Source organism: Xenopus laevis, chromosome 9_10S, assembly GCF_017654675.1.
Source record: "Xenopus laevis strain J_2021 chromosome 9_10S, Xenopus_laevis_v10.1, whole genome shotgun sequence".
Classification (NCBI taxonomy): Eukaryota; Metazoa; Chordata; class Amphibia; order Anura; family Pipidae; genus Xenopus; species Xenopus laevis.
The window spans coordinates 41,131,654-41,139,097 of record NC_054388.1 but is presented as its reverse complement, the minus strand read 5'-3'; positions in this window follow the sequence as shown (position 1 = coordinate 41,139,097).

Below are 7,444 nucleotides of genomic sequence, written 5' to 3'. Positions count from 1 at the left end.
TTTGTTATCTACCTGTAAGCTTGGGGAACTTTCGCGAGTAACTACATTTCCCAGAAGGCACTGGTCTTATGCCACGTCATCACACGCTCTCCAACACGGCTCATTAACTATATATGTGTAAAGGCTGGCTGACCTTAGACGTAGACAATGGTTTCCGTTTAGAGAACCGGTTCGGTGACAGGAAAGCTGACACAAACAGATGAAAGAGCAGCAGCCATTGTTAGCTGACATCTGTATGATTTAGCAGAACAATGAGCCGTGTGCATACCAGCAGCATTCAAGCGGCTGACTGAACAGCAATAAGAAATGAAACACAATACTGTACTGTCTCAATGAAAATAAAAAATAAAAACAGTTTATATTTAATGAGGACACCATTTTTGGGAAGTCACAGGCAGATTTAAACTATGATTTATTTATATTTAATAGGGGTGGTTCAACTTTAAAGGAGAAGTCAACCTGTAATAAAAAAAACCCTCCCCCCTACCCTGGAATATGAATAGAAAGTTAAGTAATAAAAAGTATCAATGACAATGACGTTGTAGCCTGACAGAGCTTCGTCACTGACCCCCTTTTAAAAAAAAAACTATAAAAAAATAAATAAATAATGAAGATTGCTTAGAATTTGCCATTCTGTAACATAATAAAAGTTACCTTAAAGGACAAGTAAATCTTTAAAATAAGTGAATGTAAAATTTATGGGAGGGCTATTCTAAGCACTTTTGTAATTTACATTCATTTTTTAATTTATTTTTTATTCCACAATATTAAGGGATACATGTGCTGTTAATATGAATGAATTTTGTTCCAACAGCGCAACCTGCTGGTTAGTTTCTGACCAGTCTGACCACCAAGTAGTCAAGGAAGTTGTCAGGAGAAAGAAAGAGGCAGCTCTGATGTTCTTCTGCTCAGGAAAGATTTGAGAAAGGTTTCTAATTGTTTTCCTAAGCAGAAGAACATCAGAGCTGCCTCTTTCTTTCTCCTGACAACTTCCTTGACTACTTGGTGGTCAGACCGGTCAGAAACTGACCAGCAGGTGGTGCTGTTGGAACACAATTCATTCATATTAACAGTACATGTATCTTGGAATAAAAAAATAATAAATAATGGGAAGTGGCTCCAAATAATAAAAAATTAAAACCAATTGTAAATTGTCTCAGAACAGGGGTCAGCAACCGTTACTATCAAAAGAGCCATTTTGCCCCTCTCCCACTAAAGAAAAATAGTCTGGAGCCGCAAAACATAACACAACTTTTTTTAATTTTAACTGTTACAACAACAGAATACAACAAACAGAAGTGCATTGTGTATATGCAGGGCTACTTTTAAATAAATTAAGCACTGAATAGCCCTATTACATGCTAGTGTTCTGATCTGTTTAATGTGACTTCTGTTTCTGAAGCACCATGCTGATCGTCTCTCTCTTGTCTTGAGTGTGCTTACCGCGGTCGCACACTCAAGAAGCCACCAGCAGGTGCGAGGGCTGTAACGACCTGACAGGCAAAGCCACAAGACTGAGCCGCAGCAAGCAGGATGAAGAGCCACATGAGGCTCTGGAGCCGCAGGTTCCCTACCCCTGTCTCAGAAGATGACTCTCAATATCATACTAAAAGTTAACTCAAAGATATGGCGATAACGTGTCTGAAAATTGCTCTTTGCCCATTTCACTACATTTGTAGATGAGCCCTTCAGTTAGATATTGGGCTTGTATCTGTACGACCCCTTTAATTTATATTAACAATCCCGTACCTCAAAAGCCTGAAACCCACTCAAATTACCTCAAATGCAGTCGCAAAATCAGCCCAAAATGAGTCAAAAGCCACTTCAAAAGTAGCCCAAAAATAGTGCGATATGTACAGTGAAAAAGGTCTAAAAGAATATGGAAAAAAAGCATGGAGCCACTTCCCATGTCCAGTGTGAATCCTCCAGTTACTAGGATGAATGATGTTGCCCTGCATTCTGTGCCCAGTGCAAGCAGTCGGGTGGGGAGAAGGCAAGATGCCTCTGCTAAAATGGGTCCAATAGGATTGGTCTTAAAGGAGAGCTTAACCCCCAATAAGAAAAGCCCCATCTAATGCCCGCCTATAAGATAGTCCCCGTCCCTGCTTCCTTCACGCATAGTATAGTATTCCAAAAAGTGTCCCTGAATAGCATGCTCTCTTATTTATGGAGAGTAGTACAATGGAGCTTGTGGGAGCTATCTTCCATATCTTAAATCTTCTTCGGATCCTCTTTCTTCCCTTCGGCAATTTACAAAACTTTACAGGCATGCACAGTTGGTATGAATACTGGACTACTCCAACTGCGCATGCACCAAATACCTCCATGTCAGTGTTCTCTTACAGAAGACGCGGAAGATGTATTTGGAATACTGTACTATGAGGGAGAAAGCAGGGAGGAGAAAAGTAGCAGATGGAGTTTTTGTTATTGGGGTTTAGTTCTCCTTTTAAGAACCGTGGGGCCCAATTGGAACCATTTTGGCGGGCACCCTAAATGGAACTGGAGTGTTGCTGGTTGGCACAGGATTCCAGGGTTGGTTGGGCAAATAGTGCCTGCCTCTCCCTCTCTCCATGTGACTGCTGCTATAACCCTGCCTTTTAACACACATTTCTTGGCACAATGTGTCCCCCAATCATTTCATGAAACTAGTCACTGACACACCAAGCATATTATATATATATACAGTGTAAGACAGTGGTTACTGGCATCTCAAGCGCATTATACATAGTGCGTACTGGCACAATCACATTGTTACGGCCCAATGGAGACTTGTCGCTGCAGAAAATCTTTGCTACTGTGGCTGACAAATTACCCCAAAATACCTATCCCTTCATCTGCATTTTTCAACAATTTTTCTGGAAGCAAGTAAAGTGCTATATTGTTCTATATTGTAATCTGACTATTAGTGAAGGGAGGGGTATTTACAGGAGATTTGTTGACTGAGGTAAAGCAGATTTCCCACGGGCAACAAATCTGCCAAAATTCTGCCAAAGACAAAAAAAACTTAAACTGCTCTCAGTGAATGGCTTTTCCTCCTGCCACATACCCAGCACAATGTTGTGAGATTATAAAAATGTTGCCCCACTGCTGCCTTGCTAGTTACAAGAACAACCTAGGAATCATACATAGATAAAAAAAAAATATGCAAAATAATGATTTCTTTCTCTTTTGTTGTTTTACTCTGGTTTCTATTATCTTTTCTTCTTCTCTCAGTATCTCAACTTTCACATACCACTTCACATTCGTTGTTTTTCACATACTTACTTTGGTTTTTCTTACTTAAAAACTCCTTTATCCATATTATCACCCAGTGGATCACCTACTTTTACTCACTTATTTGTTCTACAAATACATTATCATTCCCTTTCTGTATCTCCCAATCTCTCATACTCTCCCATTCTCCATAACAATCCCTTACATCCCATTTTATACCTCTTTTGTACGTTTTTTTTGTCCCTTTTTTTCTATCATCATAGCAGTCTTCCTGGCCCAGTCTTGTCACTATGGGGGCAAGACTGGGCCAATCAGGTTTGGGGGTTGGTAGGCCAAATGGGATTGCGGTTGTGCTGGGCCAAATGGTATTGGGGGTGTGCTGGACCAATCAGGATTTGAGGGCGGGTTGGGCCATTCCTGACTGGGGCAGGCTGAGCCAATCAGGAATGTGGGTGGGCTTGGGCAAAAAAGTAAAAAGGGAATGGTGATGCACTGGTGCGGGGCCCTATTAGGCCCAACTGGCCAGAGGGGCTGCTGTAAGATTTGTAAACATTTACTATATATTGGGCCCATGGGGGGCTGTTTGGTCTCCATACCTGAATTGCTAGGGCCTATTTTGAATCTCAGTCTAGACCTGCCTGTCATGCTGGCTACTCTGTAGAAATGATATTGCATTTTGAAGTGTACCATTCATTACTACTCAATTTTTTGCTTCGCCTTTTTCACATTCTAATTTCAGTTCTCACACACCAATAGTGAAGAAAGTGGTAAAAATTGAAATGCACACCTTTATAAATATGTGGCTTATTACCTTTTAATGAATTCCCACAGTTGCTGGGCAAGGTAATATGTCTTGCATAATAACTACAATTGATCTTTATAAAATACGAAGTGTATTTTACACTGAACATTTATTATGTTGCATACCTTTCTAACTAAGCCCCTGAATGTTGCAGTGGAGTAGGGAATGGGGATAGGGTAAATATGCCCTGGCTTCTGTTGACGGCCAGGTTTATTTTGATTTGTTTTTGTTTTCCCAGTATTAGGTCAGACACCCCCCTAAGTTAACAACAAGATAAAGTATACAAAAACACAGCAAGTCCAGTTGATTTGACTTATTTCTACTGATATACCATGACCTGGATGAATGAGAATCTTCACAAACAAAAGTATACTATCATGGTTTCTAAGAAAGCAGATAAATATTCGCTCTGAAGTCATCTAACTGGCCTTCAGATAGGCCCCACAAAGACTGTTTTAGTGCTCTATGGGATCCACCCAACAATCTGGAAACCAGCAACAAAACAGTTGTTTTGTTTGTGACTTGTACTTAAAAAAGTGAATAAAACGTCCCTCTTGTGTACCTATGGTCTTCTTTGTAAGAGAATCATTTAACATAATCCACCCACAATCAACCTACCATTGCAGTTTACATTCTACAGTTTATTTGTTATCACATATTTACTCTTTTCCAAAACTGCAGACTTAAAAGTCATACTGACCTTGAATGCTGACCTAATTCTTGCACATGATTCGCCAAATTTCCATTCCAATATACAACCACACACAGCAGAATCACATGATGTACAAAACAGTAGAAAAAGCTGAGGATACTTCCAATTATGTGTCTACTCTGCAAACCCATATTCTGTTAGATTAACTCTCTAAGATACTTTGGTCAAAAGACAGCTCATTTGACAGTTCAGCCACACATTAAACATTATCCACCCCAAGCCTTCATTAAAATAACATCCATACACACAGAGAGGGTATTTGAACAACTGATGTGGACACACTATCACCTTAATGTAATGAAAAATATTTTGATATTGTTAGTAAATGGGCCCCTTAGTGACCCCCTGCCAGCAACCCCTTGGTGGTTTTGGATTCGGTTTCACTCGTTCTTACAGCATGTTCTCCATTCGTTCATTCTGGGTAGTTGCTCCTCGTCCTTGTGACAAGAGAAAGTACTGACACGCATCACCAATTGCAGCCTCTATCAGGATGCTAGCATTGCCTACTGCCGTACTTTAAGGACACTCTTGGCCGAAAATATTATCCCCCAACTAAAGGTGTGGGCTAATAGAGCCTACAGACCAGTTGGGGGTAACTAGTTATTTTTTTAGAAATTGCCCCTTGCCAGCACTAGGACACTCGCACTGGGAGGGAGCTCCTTGTTCGAGTGGCCATGTTGGGGCACACATTAGCGTTACATCAAAAGATCATTATGCACATGCGCTCTGCACGACATGGCCACTCACACCAGGAGCTCCCTCAGTCTGAGAATGTCCTAAAAACCTACTGTTACCCCCAAACAGAATGTGGGGTCTATTAGCCCACACCTTTGTTTGGGGATAATATTTTCAGCCAATAGGTGCCATTTAAGAAGCAAATCAATACCATCTAGGTTAAAGAGCCATATTTTATTCTTCTTTTTATTTCCAATTTAAAATGTATCTCTTTAAAATATCAGGAGAGGCTTTTTGCTTATCCTTATAATTTACAGTGTGGGGGGGCACGTTATCCCTTAAATAACGTGATACTAAGAATTGTCTGTATTACTCAGCCTGTAGCCTTGTGCCTTTATATGGTCACATAATTCCTTTGTGACTTTTAATATACTTATAGTTTACAGTAAAATTATCCACTATATAATCTACAAAATGCATTTTACAATGCATCATACTTTAATATACTGAAGAAAAATGACATTGCTGTAGGGATGGTGCACAGGTTTGTTATTGGACAGTAAGTAGCTAAGTGGTAGTTACCAGAACACTATACTAGGTCAGCGGATAGTGCTATAGTTGGCAGACAGAAATGATATTTTGAATGCATATCATGGAAAAATGATAATTTGCACTTCAATATCTTTATTATAACCCAGGAAGCATGCATGCAGATGAACATGCAGGATATGCCTGCTCTCCTGCAATGGGAGCACTCAAAATGAAGTGCCACAGGGCAGAATTTAGGCTGAGGAGTTACAGGCCCTGAGGCAGCTCACCATTACTTACCATTAGCTGCCCTTCAAGTGTTCCAACTTCTTTTTAAAACAGAACTTTCTGCAGTGGTGGCTGAATTCATTCACGAAAAAAAAAATCTGGGAGGTAGTGTAGATACACCATGCTCTGGCCTTACAAGAAAACCAGAAAAAACTCACCAAAAACCTTGACAGTCTACCCTCATAATTTAAGTCTTCCGTCCCTCTAACCAATTTAGTTGCACTTAGTCTCTGCACTCTCTCCAGCTCATTTATATCCCTCTTAAGGACTGGAGTCCAAAACTGCACTGCATACTCCAGATGAGGCCTCACCAGGGACCTATAAAGAGGCATAATTATGTTTTCATCCCTTGAGTTAATGCCCTTTTTTATGCAAGACAGAACTTTATTTGCTTTAGTAGCCACAGAATGACACTGCCCAGAATTAGACAACTTGTTATCTACAAAGACCTCTAGATCCTTCTCATTTAAGGAAACTCCCAACACACTGCCATTTAGTGTATAACTTGCATTTATATTATTTTTGCCAAAGTGCATAACCTTGCATTTATCAACATTGAACCTCATTTTCCAGTTTGCTGCCCAGTTTTCCAACTTAGACAAATCACTCTGCAAAGTGGCAGCATCCTGCATGGAACCTATAGTTCTGCACAATTTAGTATCATCTGCAAAAATAGAAACAGTACTTTCAATGCCCACCTCCAGGTCATTAATAAACAAGTTGAAAAGCAAGGGACCTAGTACAGAGCCCTGCGGTACTCCACTAACAACACTGGTCCAATTAGAAAATGTTCCATTAACCACAAATATACCAAGGGCACCCAGACCTGTGTTTAAAATGTAATGCAGATTATGCAGTGGTATTTATTTGCATGTGTTTTGGGAGTACCATAAAATTAAGCAATACTGGACTGCAATTCTTGCGTTCATTAACATCTCTTTGGGACTCCCAGCGATTCGGACACCTGCATTTTGCCTACTGGGACATTTAGGAGTACTTTCATCTTTTAGGACTCTTTCATCTGGCGACAGGTTGCGCCTACAGCAGTTCTTACACTATGGAAAGAAGGCTATCTTGCTTACATGGAAAGCCCTGGAACCTCCTACCCTAGCATTCTGGATAAAAATCATCAATGACATCTTACCAAGCCACAAACTGACATATTTAACACGAGGATGCCTGGACAAGTTCAAAAAAATATGGGATAGGTGGCTTACTGAAGCACA